Source organism: Pinus tabuliformis, chromosome J, assembly GCF_031772625.1.
Source record: "Pinus tabuliformis cultivar Carrire ecotype Pingquan chromosome J, CPIR1, whole genome shotgun sequence".
In the NCBI taxonomy this organism is placed as follows: domain Eukaryota; kingdom Viridiplantae; phylum Streptophyta; class Pinopsida; order Pinales; family Pinaceae; genus Pinus; species Pinus tabuliformis.
The window spans coordinates 1,266,331,354-1,266,351,441 of NC_142295.1; the positions used below are offsets into that span (position 1 = coordinate 1,266,331,354).

Genomic DNA, 20,088 nt, shown 5'->3' on the forward strand with positions numbered 1-20,088 from the left:
TCACAGGCATCATACCAGATATGTCTGAGTGAACCAGTTGTAATATATCAGAGGTCTTGCTTTGGCATGAGGGGAATGGTCCCCTTTTGAGCTTTCCTTCGGCACATCCCAGGCATACACCTTCTTTCTCTACTCAGAATTCAGGCATTCCTGTTACCATTTGTCCTACATCGGGTAGAGCTTTGTAATGAAGGTCGGCAAACCTCCGATGCCAAAGTTCGGACTGAAGAGATGTGTCACAAGACATGACACCCAGCGGACTTCCACCAACCTGATATAATGAATCAACTCGAAACCCAAGAGCGAAGGCATTTTTAACATTATTTTTCCATATACGTACCTTGCCATCGCTAAAGGTTACCTTGTAGCCTTTGTCTTCCATTTCCGAGATGGACACTAGGTTCTTTTTGAGGTCAGGTACATATAATACATCCTGTAAGTGGATCGTATTACCTTGATTCAATTTGAGAGAGACATTGCCTACACCTTTCATGGGATATTTCATATTATCTCCAAGAACAATTTCCAAGTTAGTTTCCATCTCTATCAGATTATGGAGAACTTCTTTGTAACCAGTGAAGTGCCTTGAGGCACCACTATCAATGAGCCAAATTCCCATTGAGTCCGAAGGAGCAAAGGTAGATAGAGCATCTGGTAGATAATATTCATCCTGCCTATTTTCAACAATGTTGGATTCATACCTGGAACTTCTAGCCTTCTTGAATGGTTGTCCTCTTCCTTGATTTCCAGCGCTCCTTTTACCTTTGCTATTGAATTTGCCATTCCTTTGATTGCCATGAGAGGGATTTTGATCATCGTCCCGGTGTGAGTCCTTTCTATCAAGGCACTCCCTTGCATAGTGACCTGCTTTATCGCAAATGTAACATTGTCCTTTTCTTCCACCCTTAGGTTTAGCATTTCCTTTTGATTTAGTTTCGGAATTATTTCTTTTCTTAGCATGAGAAGAAACGGTAGCAGGAAAACCTTTAGGCATGGGCATTTCTTGCTCTTCTACCCTTGTTTTTTCTTGAATGCATCTAGCCATTAATTCCTCGAAACCAGGAATTACATTATTGTTCAGAAGAGTAGTCCTGAACACGTACCATTCGGATGGTAATCCTCCAAGAGTCGTGAGTGCCATTTCCCTATCAGTAATAGTCTCCCCAAAAGATAGGAGATCGTTCTTGATTTCAATGATCCTTAAGAAGTATGCTTGCATACTCTCATCTTTACCCTTCTTAATTTCCTTCAGCTTGTTTCTAAGAAACAAATCTTGATTTGCATCACTAACTTTGAATAAACTCACCAGTCTATCGTAGATTCCCTTGGAGGTGTTCAGGTCGGAGATGTAGGCCATCAAGTGCTTGTCAATAGAGTCCTGGATGATCTTCTTTGCTTTGACTTCTCCGGTTTTCCATTTGTTCCTAGCAGTAGTAAATTCATTTGATGGAGGCTCAACAATATTGTCTCTCACATGGTCCAACACTCCTTGATCTTCTAGGGTTAGATCGATAGACATCTTCCATCCGTGATAGTCAACTTTCTCACGGAGCTTGTCCTCGGTAGGAAAGAGTGATGAGGACCCCATAGTTCTTTTAGGATAGCCTTGCCAATATTCTCTTCGATGATTGCTCTTGCTCTTGCTTGGGCTTTGTCTTCACCTCAGCTCTGATACCATGTTAAGTTATGGTATGTTCTATGCTTATAACAGTTTACTTATCTTTCTTATTATTATCCATAGATTAGCACATAAAGTAAAGTGCAGATAGAACATTAAACAATCGACAGAAAACAAGCCAAGACAAGAGACACAAGATGTGGCGGCTAGCTAGGGACAAACCCCAATGTGGGGAAACCCTTTGATCAAATCTTCCTTTATCTTCAATAATCCAGCAAAGAGAAATAGTACATAAATCTGATTTACATCAGTAGCAGCAAACCCTAGATCAGTCCCAAACTAGGGTAAACAATATCTTGCAAACCGACCGTCGGATCAACGTGATTCCACCACCAAAAAATGTGGCCTTCAGAGGAGATCCAGATGGACCTACAGCGCAGTTCTGAGGAGGGAGTCTTCTTGTCAACGCTAGTCAAACTTTGGTTCTGCAGTTGCAGCCCTAAAACTGTCTTTCCTTCCACATGTGTGAGAGAGAGTCTCTTTTCTGCGCAGTAGAGAAGAGCCTCTTTTCTGCGCAGGAGAGAGAGAGAGATGTGATGAAATGAATGAGTCCAAATGAGGAAAAGACCTCCTGTATTTATATACAACTGTTGATGTTTGAATAGATGTGATTGTTGGGCTTTTGAGCCTACATGAGTTGTAGGTTGACTTGATAATTATGCCATAATCAAAATAAATTCATATCTCCATAAATACTTATCAGAATCGGATGATCTTTAGATCAATCCTACACCTCTCGACGAGAGGAATCTAATAAAAATATTATCAGCCATGAATAAGATAACCCGCATGGAGTTTGGCCCTAGTTGCCAATTTTAGCACTCTTGGCATGAGCGGAGAATGTAGTGGGGTTTCTTATATTAAAAGGCATTTCTTGCTCCACCATTCTTGTTCTTCTTGAATGCATCTCGACATCAATTCTTCAAACCTTGGAATTTGATCATTGTTGAGTATAGTGGTTCTAAATACATACCACTTAGGTGGAAGGCCTCCAAGGGTGGTGAGAGTAAGTTCCCTGTCAGGAATGACTTCTCGAATCGAGAGTAGATCATTTTTAATCTCATAAATCCTCAAGAAATAGGATTGAATGTCCTCGTCCTTGTCCTTCTTAATATCCTTCAACTCATTCTTAAGAAATAGAATTTGATTAGCATTACTAACCTTGAACATGTCGACCAACCTGTCATAGATCTCCTTGGAGGTCTTCAATTTGGAGATATAGGCCACTAAATGCTTGTCAACGGAATCCCTAATAATCTTCTTCGCTTTGACTTCGGTGCTATTGTACTTGGTCTTCGCAGTAGATGGTGCATTTGAAGGAGGCTTAGGGATTTTACCCTGTGCATAATCCATCACTTCTTTTTCTTCCAAGGTCAAATCAAGAGACATCTTCCATCCATGATAGTCAGATTTATCACGAAGCTTGTCTTCAGCCGGGAAGTAGGATGAAGAACCCATTGAGCCTTTTGTCCTTATCCAACTGTCTTTGGTGATTGCTCTTTCACTCTTGCTTGGGCTTTGTCTTCACCTTAGCTCCGATACCATGTTAATTTTAAGCAACAATAGTATGTTCTATGCTTTAGAGAAATTTTACTTCAATTTCTTAATTAGCCCAATATCAATATCCAATTTAGCAATCACATCAACATGATAGTAAAATGCAGATAGAACATAAACATAAATAGTAAAAGACAAGCCAAGACAAGAGGACACAAGATGTGGCACCAACCAGGGACAAACCCCAATGTCGGGAAACCCTTGATCAATTCTTTTTATAGTCTTCAATAGTTCAACAAAGAGAGATAGTACAATTTACAAATTTGATAATTTATGACAGAAGCAAAAGAGCCCTAACCAGAAAGTCAATGTTGGTCAACAGGGAAAATTTGACCCTCAGCGAATCGGTCAACTTCAGTCAACTTCGACTTCCAAACAACAAGATAAAACAACCCTCAAAACAGTGAAATTCAGCCCAGTCAAATCCTGGCCAAACAACCCACCTGCGGTCAACCCTAGTTGTAATCAACGTTGATCAACAGTCAATGTTTAGCCTCGAGTTTTGTGCCCAGAAATGTGGCCTACCCAAACAGAGATAGACCTCACAAAAACGCAGTCAAAGGAGATCAATGCATGCTAGTCAATGCTTGGTTAAACTATCCAGAAATTCGGTCTCGTAAAATTTCGGCCTCCTGAAATTTTTCTCTACTAAAATTTCGCTCTCCTAAAATTTCGCTCTCCTAAAATTTCGAACGTGTGGAAAGAGAGAGGCCCAGAAATCCGTACCCAATCAATGAGGAGAGAGAGAGAAGTGTGAAGATTAGTGTCCAAATGAGGCTAAGTCACCTTCTATTTATATGCAACGTTGAGGATGAATAGACGTGACTGTTGGGCTTCTGGGCCTACATAAGTTTGTTGGTTGACCTTGACAATTTGACCATAATCAAAATAAATTCATAACTTCATTTGTACATGTCAGAATCGGATTATCTTTAGATCAATCCTACACCTCTCGAAGAAAGGAATCCAAGAAAAATATCAGCTGTCATAAATAAGATGACCCATGTGGAGTTTGGCCTAGTTGCCAATTTTAACAAGAACCAATCTCTAGAACACCCTATAGAATAACAGCTCTAGAAATTCATGAGTTACAAATTCAGCTAAAGGAACTATTGGATATAGGACACATCCGACCTAGTACTTCACCTTGGGGTGCACTTGTAATTTTTGTCCAAAAGAAAGATGGTTCCTTACGACTATGCATAGACTATCAAGACTTAAATCAAGCTACAGTAAAGAATCAATATCCAATGCCTCAAATTAATGACCTCTTCGACCAAATGAAAGGAGCTTCTGTCTTCAAAAATCGATCTACGGTTAGGTTATCATCAATTAAGAATTAAGGAAAGCAATATCTCTAATACTGCATTCCAAACACACTTCGGGCATTATGTGTTCACAGTGGTACCATTTGGGTTGTCTAATACACCAATAGTATTCATGAATCTTATGAATACTGTTTTCCACAAGTATCTCGACCATTTCGTACAACTCTTCTTAGATGATATTCTCATCTACTCCAAAAATGAAAAGGAGCATGAAGAACATTTGCGGATAGTATTATTTTGTTTCAAGGAACACAAATTATATGGAAAGTTATCCAAGTATTCCTTCTTTTAGAAGAAGATTCATTACCTATGTCATATTATATCTAGTGAAGGGATCTTTGTAGATCCTGAGAAGGTAAAAGCAATCATGGAGTGGTTGATTCCGAAGAATGTGCATAAAATAAGAAGTTTTATGGGTTTAGTCAGATATTATCAAAGGTTTGTAAAAAGGTTCTCAAAAATTGCAAAGCCTATCACAACCCTCCAACGTAAAGGAGTTAAGTATGAGTGAACTGAGGAATGTCACAGAGCATTCTCTGAAATTAAAAGATTGTTGACCAATGCACCAATCTTGTGAGTACTTTATATGGACAAAGATTTTATTGTATGTACTGATGCATCCAATCAAAGATTAGGTGCAGTATTAATGTAAGATAGAGGCGTAATAGCGTATGCCTCTAGGAAGTTAAAGCTTCATGAAGAACTCTACGTCACGCATGACTTAAAATTGGATGTTGTAGTACTAGCGTTAAACATATGCAGACACTACCTTATAGGTAGAAACTTTATGCTCAAAAGCGACCACCAAAGTTTGCGATATTTGTTTACCCAAATGGACTTGAATGTTAGGCAAAGACGATGGCGTGAATTCTTAAGTGAGTATGACTTTATAATTTCATACATTAAAGGGAAAGAAAATGTAGTGGAAAATGCTTTAAGTAAAAGACCACGGATATTTTCTCTCATACCTATCAAGGTAGACTTGAGGAAGGAAGTACTAGAACATCTCTTGAAAGACGGTATGTAAAAGTGAAATCCAGACTTGATAGTAAGGACCCAAAAGAACCTAAGTTTGAGGAATACGAACTAAAGGATGATGGATTATTACAATTCCATGGCAAGACGTATATTCCTGATAGTGGAGATATCTGAAACACCATCCTTAAGGAAGCCCACAAAGCACTGTATTGTGTGCATCTTGGCGTAAAGAAAATGTATGTTGATACAAAGAAACTCTTTTTTTGGGTAGGCATGAAGCGTGATATTATCCATTTCATTGCAAAATGTCTTGAATGTCAACAAGTGAAGGTTGACTATTGCCACCCAACGGATCTCCTACAACCTCATGACATTCCTATAACTAAATGGGAGGTGATTTCTATCGATATTGTCATCGGGCTATTTCTTACCCCATAAAAGCATAATGTCATTCTGGTTGTGGTGGATAAACTAACAAAACTCATTCACTTTATTCCCGTAAAAGATATTTATGAGGTTGCTGATGTAGTTCGGGTATTTATAAATGAAATCATTAGATTTCATAAAATTCCTAAGAAGATCATATCAAATAGGGATACTCAATTCACTTCAAGATTCTGGATTTATATATAGTCAGCCTTAAGAACTCAATTAAATTTAAGTACAACATATCATCCGGACACTAATAGAAAACTAAAAAGGGTGAACCAAGTAATAGAAGATATGTTGAAAATGTACGTTATGGATCAACAGACACAATGGGAAAAGTACTTTCCCTTGGTTGAATTTGCATACAATAACAGCTACCACAGTTTAATCGGAATGTCTCCATTTGAAGCATTATATGACAGACCTTGTAGAACATCATTAAGTTGGTACAGGTTAGAGCACCGAGTGATAGAGGGACCAGAATTAATTCAAGAGATGGAAGAACAGGTAAAAAAAAATTAGACAAGTTAAAGGAGGCACAAGACAAACAAAAGAATTATGCTGATGCTCACAAGACAGATAGGAATTATGAAGTAGGAGATCAAGTTTTCATCCGCATCAAACCAAACAAAAGCACTATCTAGTTTGGAAAAGGAACAAAGTTGTCACCTCGGTTTATTGGGCCATTCAAAGTTCTGAAAAAAGTTGGACTTGTCGCCTATCATCTTGCAATGTCATCCCACTTGCATAAAATTCATAATGTTTTTCATATATATGTATGAAAACATTACATCGCTGACAAATCTCATAACCTTCAATAGAAAGAACTGCAGGTATCAGACAAGGGAACTATTTTGGTCGAACCATTACGTATACTAGAACATAGGGTTCAACAGCTCAGGAACCGCCTAGTAGACCAAGTTAAGGTCTAGTGGGACAAGTATAGCCCTAGATCGGCTACCTGAGAAAATACAAAGACCATGTGTCAAAAATACCCCAAATTGTGTTGATTTTGAAAAACTTAAAACCTTATTTTGTATATTTTTACTTTATTTTCGCTGGATACTTAAGACTATCATTTTGAACTATTACATATAAGAATGAATTTTATTTTACTTTGTTGGTACATGGATACCAATAAGAAATATGTTATTTTCGTAGCTCTATTAGCACGTGGATACCAATATGAAATATGTTATTTGTTTAACATTGTTGGTACATGGGTACGAATATGAAGTCTAGTATTTGATTAACATTGCTATGAAATTTGAATTATGAATTATGTTATGGATGAAATATCTATAATTTTTATTTTATTTTTGCATATCGACATGATTGATGAGATGAAAATAAAATAATGACTACATTTAAGTACTTAATATGAAAGCGAAGTTATAGATATGTGGGTTGGACATGGCCAAGTACGTTATATGAACGCAAATATCAATATCGTAGATAGCAACATATTTGGAATGCATAGAAATTGTTATTTAAATACAACTTTTTTTTAATATATTGATGCATATGTTATAATGTGTTGATAAGTGTTTATATTTCAGATATCATCGTTACCAAACCAACCACGTGATGACAAAACTCCCAAAAACAATTGACTCAATGAGGTTCCATGATAGGGTGTTTACCCTAATCCTACTAGGAGGGATGGAGTTGTTACCCATCGTTTATCCTCCAAAACCTGAAGTCATGGGAGGATTGTTCGAGTTCGCTCCCCTAGACGTGTAATGATGACAGCCAAATGCCTACTGGAAATTAGGTCGATGTAGTCGACGTTGTCACCCTTGAGGTTTATGAATTGCTAGATCATTATAGCTGACGACATGGCATATTCTTATAGTAGACAGATAGGGTGTGAGCAGAAGAAATTAGGAAAGATAAGATGATTCTAGAACAACTAGGGAGCTCGATTGGGGGAGGGCATGACTATTAAGATTGTAAAACTATAAATCTTCGAAACATAAATTTTAAAAATGTATTCACATTAAATAAATATTCAATCACAGGACATCATCCTTACATGATTACACTAACTGCTAAAACAATTATTGATATACTATATAAACCTTAACTTCGGGACAAAGTTTTCTACAACACAGGTGTATGTAATGCCATCTTGAATTATAGGAAACATAGAAATATTAGCATGCATACAAAACATGCATATGATAGCTACATATGCACGTACCGCATGCACTGCATTAGTATATGTGCTAACCAATTATGAAAAGTCCAATGAATGAATTATTGACATACTGAGTAAATACCTAAACTCGCCAGAATATAATGAACATAACATATTAAGGTGTATTACTTGCCATATGTACCACCATGATAATATATAATTAACATATTATTCATAATAAAAGTAGATTCACGGTATTATACAAAATAAAAGGTAGCTATAATGTTATAATTATGCTAACTAAATAAGAACTATAACATAATTTTGTATTAATTATATTGATAAAATTATATATTTTGTATTAAATAAAATAGAAAGGAATTAAAGGAAATAAATATTAACTAAAGGATACATCTGTTATATTATCTAAAGGAACAAAATAACAATGAACAAAGTACTTATGATTTAAAATTTTTGTAAACTTGTGACAAGGACATAGCCGACTCCATGAATTCAATTGACCGCCTCTAAAAGAAAAATGACCTTTCAAGATTCCATGTGTTGGAGAGCAGGGAATACAGATCTGATGACCAAGAGACGGTGGTAGGAGGAATATAAGGAGAAGGAATACAAGATAGAGGGGGAGTTTTTTTTTTTAAAGGGTTACAGAGACAGAGGAGAAATTTCCAATAGAGACAAACAAAGAGGAAGATTGAGCTTAATTACTCTTGGAGCTTTGGGCACGGGGGCCTGGAGACCTCTATTTTGAAGTTTTTTGGGTCTGGGAACCGGAGAGGTTGATCCTAGATAGGCTAGGAGGAAAAGGTCGGTTTGGAAGCAGGAGTGGGAGCAACAATAGACCGGGGACACCTCCAAACGAGATATTCAGGTAAGTACTTGCAAATGATTTGTTAAAATTTTGATTGTGTAGTTAATTCATAAATTTAGGACGAAAATTTTCATGTTTGGTTAAAACCCGAATTAGGGCTTCCTTTTTTTGTTAAATTTGTGTCTTCTGTTTAAATTTTTGAAGTAGGGCTTTACATTCTAATATTTACAATTATCTACAAAAATATGAAAAAACTGCTTATTGGATGAGATCAATTTGAAAAACAGCGAGTCGAAGATTCATTTGAACATAGTAAACCAGGTGAAATACCATGCTTGTTTAAATCCAATTCGATTTTGGATCTAGCTAGCCACACAAGTAGGTTTTGGTAGAGTTTTTATACAAAAAACTCAAAAAATAAATATTTATCAAGTTTTCATCCTATTCAAACTAATTTTTATTTGTTTTTCTGGAATAAATATGCATGCATTAACTAAAATAAGTAGACTGTAACATGTCCAAAACTATAAAAAGTTAATTTTTATCTTTTGAATATTAGATTTCAATTATCAGACAATAATATAAAATTTTAGCATTGCATAAACGTCTACTGATAAATAGATGTAGACTGTAACATGTCCAAAGAAATGTTTAAACAAAATAATCAAATATTCATTAAGAAATAAGTATGCACAAGTTAAAGAGAAATACCAAAAGCATCCATTAGGGAATTAAGAAAATGTCCAAACATTAATCTCATAGCTCAAAACACATTTAATTCTGAAATTGGTCTTCAAAAGAGTTGTAACTTCAAAATTGATTCAAAAATGCAAGTTCTGAGTTTTCATAATTTCACGACCCTGACTCCAACGTAAGAGGTCATATAAATACATAAAAAACAAGTCTATTTGACAAATAGCAACTTAGAAAATCATAAATATTTTCTTTAATACACAAAAAGTTCTAAAAAAAAAGTTTCATCATTTCAAACTGATTTCTCCTGAAAAGCTGACCTGTTGTTTATCTTTCCTCCTCTTCTTTAGAGTCTTTATCTTCCACATTAAGTAACAAATGTGGTGCATGAATTTGAATGTGATTCACCCATTGTGAATACATTATACCCCTGAGTAATATCTGAGAAGTGAATGGGATGAAATTGATTAATGCTGACCTGGCAATCTGAAATTAAGTTTTGAATTGTCCTTTTCTTCTTTTGATATTTATTCCCAAATTTAGAAATGAGCTTCATTTGTTCTAAATGAAACTATAGGAATTTCTGGAAACTCTGTTGTGACCATATTTCGATTTCACTTATTTCCTTTCAATCTTTGATGATGATTTCTTCAAATAGCTACTTCAATTCTCCCAACATTACTTCTTTTAATGGTTTTGAACATGCAAGATCAAATTCTTCTATAAAGTCAATCCCCTTTTCCCATATGATTGGGCATTATCCTTGGGAATTTTTAGCCTAGTCTCTGACTTCCTTAGCTTCTATCTCCCTGCGGCTCAAAGATGCAATCATCAATCTTTATCATTTTTTGAAATTTTTGGAATTTCTTCAGACCGTAATTCTTTCTCCCAATCCGGGATAGACAAAAATCTGATTTTGATGTATTTATCCCCCTTTGTTAAGGAATCGATCCTTTCAATGGGATTTAAAATTTCTTGATAAAATCTCAAGATTTTATCCATGCGTGTTAAAATTGGCAACTAGGGCCAAACTCCATGTGGGTCATCTTATTTATGGCAGCTGATATTTTTATTGGATCCCTCTCATCGAGAGGTGTAGGATTGATCTAAAGATCATCCCATTTCGATAAGTATTTATGAAGTTATGGATTTATTTATGTTATAAATCAAATTGTCAAGTCGGCCAGCGACTTGTGTAGGCTCAGAAGCCCAATAGACATGTCTATACATCATCCACGTTTTAGTATAAATAGGTGAGGACCTGAAGTCATTTGAGACACACATTCTTCATGTGATCTCCTCCTCTCCACGTCTTGGGTTTTTGGTGAAGGAGAGACACATAGAGAATACGCTGGCCTATGTACCAATGATGCCATAGATCTAAAATGCAGAAGCCCTAATTACAGTCACGTGAAGCCCTAAACGCAGTAAAGGAAAAGGCATTAAATGCAGCCCTAAATTACAGTCACATATGCAGTGAAGGTGAAGGCTTTATGAAGACCTATACGCTGTCATAAAAGGGTTCTAACTGTTGTACAAGAAGAGCCCTAATCCGCTGATCAAGGGAGCCTCCTAAACACTGTCATGGAACAAGGATTCGAATATTGCCACATCCTAAACACAGAGAAACCTAAGATCTGTCCCAAAAGGGATCATGGTTGCAGCCTAACATTGTCATGGTGAGGACCTATGGAAATAATTAGCACATTCTCCTAGCTGCAGCATTCAAGATTGCCCTAAGCCACAATACATGAGGATATATACGCAACAACAAGGATAGGATCTAAGACGCAGTCATCTAAGGATCTAGTTGCTGTCATAATAAGGTCTAGCCACAATCAAGGAGATATGGCTGCAGTTAAAAGGAAACCTGTAGCTGCCAAGAGGAATACCAATACGCAGTGTAAAGGTGTCATCATTAAGCAGCCTTGATTCATTATACAAGGAGACCATTAACACAGCAAACCCTATACGTAGCAAATAATGGGACTGCGTGGAGGATTCTAGAACTATAGCCTAACTGCTTTGCTAGGCTGCAAGCCATAGCAAGCAGCTAAGGCTGATATGCATATGGTTGCATGATGATGCAAAGAGAAGTTATAATAGCTGCAGAATGATGCACATTAGCAAGGGCAACATAATGAATGATGCAGATTAGCAAGGAGCTGCATGATGATGAAAGATGCAGCATAATGGGCAACATTAATGAGAGCAGATGAGAGCAGCTCAATCATCAAGGTCCAACACTATTATGGTACAGCATGGTATCACACGGTTATGTGCAGCAAATGGACGAAAGGCAGCACTCTGATAGGTGAAGCAGTCACCTTAGAGAAGTAGTTGAAGCAATATGTCTTCAACTGATCTCATGCGATATCAAAAGTCAAAATATTGACTTCTATTGTAAATGTACTATCTCTCTCACTTTCTCTGCTGAACTTTGAAGAACATAAAAGAAGAATTGATCAAGGGTTTCCCCACATTGGGGTTTGTCCATGGCTGGCGCCACATCTTGTGTCCTCTTGTCTTGGCTTGTCTTCTGTGATTTATATTTATGTTCTATCTGCAGTTTACTTTAATGCTGATGTGATTGCTAACTGTGAAAATTTAAATAAATTGCTCTAGCATAGAACATACCTAAAATTAACATGGTATCAAAGCTGAGGTGAAGACAATGCCCAAGCAAGAGTGAAAGAGCAATCACCGAAGACAGTTGGGAAAGGACAAAAGGATCAGTGGATTCCTCATCCCTCTTCAAATTCACCGAGGGTGAAGTCGAAGCAGAGAATTCAGAATGGCGCAGCGGAAGTTTCTGATGGCCTACTTAAAGATCACTTCATTGGGAAGTTCGGATCTAAGGATGGAAGGAAAGGCAGATGCCTTGGTTGTAATATGTTCGGCCATCATGCAAAGGAGTGTCCAAATGGCAAAGACACATCTCTTGATGAAGATAACAATTATTCCAGGGACATCTTCAATGATCAAAGGAATGACTGGAAATGCAGGTCATCAAGGAAATGGTCGACTCTTCAAAGAAAGCAAGGAACCCCAGAATCTCTTTTATGTACCTGATCGCAAGAAGAACTTGGTGTCCATCTCGGAAATGGAAGTTAAAGGTTTCAGGGTGGCACTCATCGATGGAAAGGTACGTGTTTGAAAATAGATTTTTCAAAGATGTTTTTGAGTTCAGGGTTGTATCAAGTTGCAGGAAGTCCACTGCGGACCATGTCCATTGACACAGCACCGAGGGTCTGTGAGTCAGATGATGACAAGGATGCCTGAATTCAAAAAGAGCATGAAAGTACATGTCTGAGATGTACCAAAGGAAAATCTTACAAGGGGACCATTCCCCTCATGTAGCAGGTCCACAGGCTTGGAACAATCCGAGGGGTTTGAGATTCATGACCAGGAATCTCACGTATGCAGGTGGAAGAAAGCCCTCTATGGCTTGAAGCAAAATTCTCTGGGCGTAGTATGAGAGGATTGATAGCTGTCGAATGAAACTAAGATTCACTAGGAGTGAAACCGATCCAAACCATTACCCGAAGGTTGTGGATGATAGACCTCTCATACCGGCACCTTATGAGGATGACCTATTTCTGATAGGTACAGACCCTCTCATTTGCAGAAGTAAGAGGGAGTTGGATTCCGGATGTGGAATGATAAACTGCAAGCCTATGACTACCTCGAGAATATTAACTTTCAAAAGTTATATGGTAGTGATGTCGGATCAGATTTGGGAAATGCCTCTGGGTCTCATAAACTCATTCGCGTTGATGTTCTTGGTGAACTTCTGTCCAGACATATGTTTTGCAGTTAGCATGGTAAGCTCATATTTGGTCGAGCCTCACTGGATTGGTGCCAAGAATCCTCTGAGATATCTTCAGGGCACAATCTCTCATGGATTGAGATACACTGCCAGAAATATGAAACTGCATGATTATTCGAATGCTGATTGGGCAGGCAGTGTGACGGATCACTAGAGCACTTCTTAGTGCTGTTTCTCTTTGGATTCTGCTTCGATATCATGGATGAGCAAGAAGCAGAAGTCGATTGTTATAAGCACTATCGAGACCAGATACATATCTATGAGTATGATCTCGTATGAAGCTGCCTGGTTGGGGAAGCTCTTCAGTGAGCTGTTTGTACACATGATGAATACCACTGTGATTCTCTATGACAACCAGAGTGGGATTCGATTATTGAGGAATCCTGTATTCTACGATTGCTCCAGCAGATAGACATCAGATACTACATTATCTGGGATATGGTAAGTCTATGAGCGAGGAAGCTCCATCGCTATGAGATGATGAACAGGTCGCTACACTTTGTCTAAGCACCGGAGGAAAGATCAAATCTGTGATTTTCCCGAACGACTTGGAGTCGTCGAGAGACCCTTGAAAAACGGTCCTGCATGTTGTATAAATTGAGCTCTGGGGGCTTGCGGTTCTTACTGGAGCAACGTACGACCACAGGGTGACTCACCCTCCCCTGGTGGTGCACACTAGATAGGATGATTCGCTCTTCTGTGGACAAGATGATTCGCTTTCTTGTGTAGCAGGATGATTAGTTCTCCTGTGAGTTTTGGATGATGTGTTCTCCATGACGATTGTGTAGCAGGATGATTAGTTCTCCTGTGAGGCCTGGATGATGTGTTCTCCATGGCGATTGTGGAACATGATGATTCGCTCTCCTATGGGCCAGGATGATTAGTTCTCCTGTGAACAGGATGATTAGTTCTCCTATCAAGGCATCCTACCCATGCAGTCTGGGACTCATGGGAAGTACCTCTCATCTGATCAGTGAGCAGGAAAATGAGGATAGGGACCATAGTAGTACCGATGGACGCATTGTTGTATCTACCGTACTCCCTATGCTAGGATGACCTTCATTGATCTGGGATAAATGATACTGGTCTAGGACCAGTTGTAGGAGTTGTACCCACTATGACACTGATTTCGAGTCAGTAGAGGACTTGTCTGGGACCAGTGGTACATACTCTAAGACTGACTTCGAGTCAGTAGAGGATTGGTCTGGGACCAGTGAGAGTGGTACATACTATGACACTGACTTCGGGTCGGTTGAGGATTGGTCTAGGACCAGTGGTACACACTCTGAGACTGACTTCGGGTCAGTGGAAAATGGTATGACACATTCTCGATCAATTCTTCTTCTTCATGGTTCAGCAGAGCAAATCTGAGCAGAGTAGAGCAGTGCAGGGCACCGATGGCAAAGTTAATACAGTCGGATATATGGACCAATGGATGGAGTTCTCCCTAGTTGAGAGGGAGTGTTAAAATTTGCAACTAGGGCCAAACTCCATTTGGGTCATCTTATTTATGGCAGCTGATATTTTTATTGGATCCCTCTCATCGAGAGGTGTAGGATTGATCTAAAGATCATCCAATTCCGATAAGTATTTATGAAGTTATGAATTTATTTATGTTATAAATCAAATTGTCAAGTCGGCCAGCAACTTGTGTAGGCTCAGAAGCCCAATAGACATGTCTATTCATCATCTACGTTTTAGTATAAATAGGTGAGGACTTGAAGTCATTTGAGACACACATTCTTCATGTGATCTCCTCCTCTCCACATCTTGGGTTTTTGGTGAAGAAGAGACACATAGAGAATACGCTGGCCTATGTACCAATGATGCCATAAGATCTAAAATGCAGAAGCCCTAATTACAGTCACGTGAAGCCTTAAATGCAATAAAGGAAAAGGCATTAAACGCAGCCCTAAATTACAGTCACATATGCAGTGAAGGTGAAGGCTTTATGAAGACCTATACGCTGTCATAAAAGGGTTCTAACCGCTGTACAAGAAGAGCCCTAATCTGCTGATCAAGGGAGCCTCCTAAACGCTGTCATGGAACAAGGATTTGAATATTGCCATGTCCTAAACACAGAGAAACCTAAGCTCTGTCCCAAAAGGAATCATGGTTGCAGCCTAACGTTGTCATGGTGAGGACCTATGGAAATGATTAGCACAGTCTCCTAGCTGCAGCATTTAACATTGCCCTAAGCCGCAATACATGAGGATATATACACAGCAACAAGGATAGGATCTAAGCCACAGTCATCTAAGGATCTAGCTGCTGTCATAATAAGGTCTAGCCACAGTCAACGAGATCTGGCCGCAGTTAAAAGGAAACCTGTAGCTGCCAAGAGGAATACCAATACGCAGTGTGAAGGTGTCATCATTACGCAGCCCTGATTCGTTATACAAGGAGACCATTAACACAGCAAACCCTATACGCAGCAAATAATGGGACTGCGTGGAGGATTCTGGAACTATAGCCTAGCTGCTTTGCTAGGCTGCAAGCCATAGCAAGCAGCTAAGGCTGATATGCATATGGCTGCATGATGAAGCAACAAGAAGTTATAACAGCTGCAGAATGATGCACATTAGCAAGGGCAGCATAATGAATGATGCACATTAGCAAGGAGCTGCATGATGATGAAAGATGCAGCATAATGGGTAGCATGATGATGAGAGCAGATGAGAGCAGCTCAGTCATCAAGGTCCAGCACTGTTATGGTACAACATGGTGTCACACGGTTATGTGCAGCAAATGGACGAAAGGCAGCACTATGATAGGTGAAGCAGTCACCTTAGAGAATCAGTTGAAGCAATATGTCTTCAACTGATCTCATGCGATATCAAAAGTCAAAATATTGACTTCTATTGTAAATGTACTATCTCTCTCACTTTCTCCGCTGAACTTTGAAGAACATAAAAGAAGAATTGATCAAGGGTTTCCCCACATTGGGGTTTGTCCCTGGCTGGGGCCACATCTTGTGTCCTCTTGTCTTGGCTTGTCTTCTGCGATTTATATTAATGTTTTATCTGCAATTTACTTTAATGTTGATGTGATTGCTAACTGTGAAAATTTAAAAAAAATTGCTCTAGCATAAAACATACCTAAAATTAACAATGCGTTTCTAGAATTTGTATTGATCCTTTCTTAAAATTAAATAGATTTGTAAAGCTTGTTGCTTGAACATTTCTACACTCTGACTTGCTCCCTGATGTTGATTAAGTTTAAACTGAAGTGAATCTGCTTGCTCTTTTAGAGTTGTGGTCATTATTTCAGTGTTACTTTCAACTTCTTTCAAAATCCAAGTTTGATTCTCATGGGCTTCCTTCAAATCCTGGATATGTTGAGCATGTTTTGATTTTAATTCATTCAATTCCAATTGGAATTGACTCTAAATATTTCTCTTTCAAATGTAAAACCTTGGACAAGAGTAGCAAAATACTTTTGCCAGTTTTGCTCATTAAACAATTTGTTTTTTCCAATGTTTTAATTTTTTGTAAACTATTTTCATAGGATGCTGCAAGCTCATTGATATGATATTGATTATAATTTACAAAAGCTCCCAAAGCCTGTGAAGATTCTTTGGCCTTCTCTTTAACATCACCCTGGGCTTGCCAACTGTATTCAGTAATAACTTTTAAGGAATCAAACTTTCTTTTCTTGGTTTTTCTCAATGTTGCAAACATCGGCATCGGGATCAAATCAGCAAGGGTCTGAAAAACCAAAAAATCAGGAAAATCGGGAAAATATTGGTAAAAATCGGCAAACATCGACAAAATTAAGATACCATCAAAATATTTGTAAAATTTGGCAGACATCGGCTAGGCCAAAAAATCGTGATTTCGAGATAAAATCAAGATGTTATCGAGATGATCGCAACACTGATTTTTCTAACCACTAATTTGGATTGGGAATTAAAGAAATATTCAGTAAGAGAAGGAACAATATCAGAAACTGTTTCTAACTCGGATACAGGCTTAAACAAAAAAGAATCCCAAGGAAGATTGGTCGAAATAGGTTTCATAGAAGTCTTGGGAGATGTCTGAATAATTGAAGATTTATCAATCTTTGTTTGTTGTTCCAGTGCTTCTTTATCCTTCTCAAAAGAAATATCATCAAATATTTGTTTGTCTTTTTCTACATCAATCTCCATTTCTTGACTTGTGATATTCTCTAACTGTTTCTACTCGGTGTCTTCGGGAGAACTGATAACAATGATCTCATGATCATGTTTTGTTTGCTTATCTGCTGATTTTATTGTTTTTGGGTCTTCTGTTTTTTCTCTTGAATCTTTGCGTTTGTGATATCTTTTGTTCTTTGTTGATCTTTCTCTGTCTATTTCCTTGTGACTGCATCTTCACTTGTAATAGAGACATCTGCTATTTTTTCAGTTTGAATTCCTTGCTCTTCTTGAGAAAAAGAGTAAGGACGTAAATAAATCTGCTTACAACCAAATTGAAAGAACTCAAGATTTTTTAGTTCTTCTATGGAGACTTTGACATGGAGACTTTTATCCCTTAAGAATCCCTCAAAAAGATTTTCCCTTAATTCTTGCAATTTTGCTCTTGCTTCAACATCTAAGAGTTTTCCTCTTTCATAAGCATGCTGGAATTCATCAATGGATATGAAAACTTAATCAAAAAGAGGATCCTGATGAATGAATATTTTCACATAGCTTATTGTTTTATAATGAATACCAATAATTCCATGAGGGTCATGTTCATAATGGGGTAAAGAATAAAGCCAAACATCTTGTAGCTCCTTTTCTTCTTTGAATGCATGTCCCTTGTCATTCAATTGTACTTAGATTATTCACTACTTCATAATTATAAAACCCTCATCTGCTGCACCGATATTCCCACTTCGGGTTTTCCGAGGACATTTGTCCAAAAATAAAGGTGTCAAATTTTTGTGTGTGCGCTCTATATTTCTCAATTCCAATATATTAATTTCCGCAACATTTTTATTTGTGAAAATTGTAGTGTGATTTATTAGAGTTTGTTGTAGCAAATAAACTTCATAATTAATCAGTTAGAAGAATATATCCCAGTCGTTGCAATTTAAGGAAAATTTCGCACTAACATGACAAGTAATTATCAAGTAAGGAAAGTCAAAACATAATATACAAGATTCTTGATTTTCCAACAGTTCGCTTAATGGCACGCATTGTTTCTATGGCACATCTTAGTGGCTTGCATGGTATTTATGTGGCTTGCATTCTACAATAGTGACTCGTATGCTCATTTCCTGTGGCTCGCTATTCCTTGTGACACGTATCTAACCTCTGTGGCTTGCATGGGATATCTAAAGTTCATAGTTTTGTGCCTCACTTTCTTTCTATGGATCACTTTCTATCTATGGTATATATATATTTGTAGGATTCTTTGTGATTCGATTCTCTTCTCTGTGGATCACACTACACTATTGCTCGTGTTTCTCTATGGATCACTCTATGGCTCTCATTATTTTGTGGCTCGTATATTTCTAGAGCTCGCATTGTCTCTGTGGATTGCAATTGTATCTCAAAATCTCGTATGGTTGTGATAATAAAATGACCTTGAAGTAAGAACAGTGACCTATGAGATAGTGAGAGAGAGACATATGAGACAATAAGATAGTGACCTACGTGGCAGTGAGATAGTGACCTATATAACATTGAAACAATGATCGATGTGATAGTGAGATAGTAATCTATGTGATAGTGATAACAATGACTTTGATAGTACCCTTGCTGCAGTGACCGTGATGAATGACTCGATGTATAATGAATGGCATGGTATGGTAGTGCAATAATGTATGACTAGATATGACAGTGACTTCGACATAACAGTGACAGTAAATTTGTGTGATAGTGACCTTGATATGATAGTGACACTGATGTATAGCAATGTATCTGTGATGTATGGCTTGTCTCTATGACAGTGACCTGACAGAGAAAGATGTTGCTTGGAGATCTACCTCCCAATACTTGTCTGCTGACTGATTTGGCCTAAGAGGCCCAATGTATTGAATGTTGAAAGATGTTGTACTTTGTATCTTAGCTAAACATTTGATGAACATCTAATAGAAGAAGATTCTAGTTGGGTTTTCCCCCTTGTGGGGTTTTTCCCTAGTCTCTAACCTAAATCCTGGTGTCACTATTGTGTATGTTTTTCTTCGGTTGTTCCTTACTGTTTTGCTGCATCGTTGATTTTGTTGCTCTCTCGAGTCTCTACATAATTGCTATTGATGTTATGATGTTATGGAGTGAATGTAATGTGTAAATGATGAAAAAATTTAAAATTGCAATTATCTACAATAGAGAACAATCTAGCCCTAAAAATTAACATGAAGTCGTAGAAGGAGGCAGGAGGCCTCAAATCTGTGACAGGCAGAGAAATAGGGCTATTATCCCTTCGTGTTATGAACAAAAAGGAGATTGCAGGCATATAAGAGGGCTACAGGTAGAATAGAATGAGGTCGTGAGGCCTCAGGCTGATGAACAGGCAGGACCTAGGGGTAAAGGTGGCCAGCTAAGCCCTTAAGAAGGTCACCAAAAGTAGGCCGCAGGTAGAGAAGAATCTTGTAACTAGGCCGAAGGCAGTGAGAGTCTCTAAGGTAGTCCGCGAGTCTAGAAGGAGGGCCAAGAGACTC

The 20,088-nt window shown here is 37.9% G+C and overlaps 1 protein-coding gene across 3 annotated transcripts in view; it reads right to left on the minus strand.

Annotated features, from left to right (window-relative positions):
• The window catches only part of LOC149231865 (putative protein phosphatase 2C 21), a 342,884-nt gene that overhangs the window by 41,040 nt on the left and 281,756 nt on the right, over positions 1–20,088 (minus strand). The window lies entirely within an intron of this gene.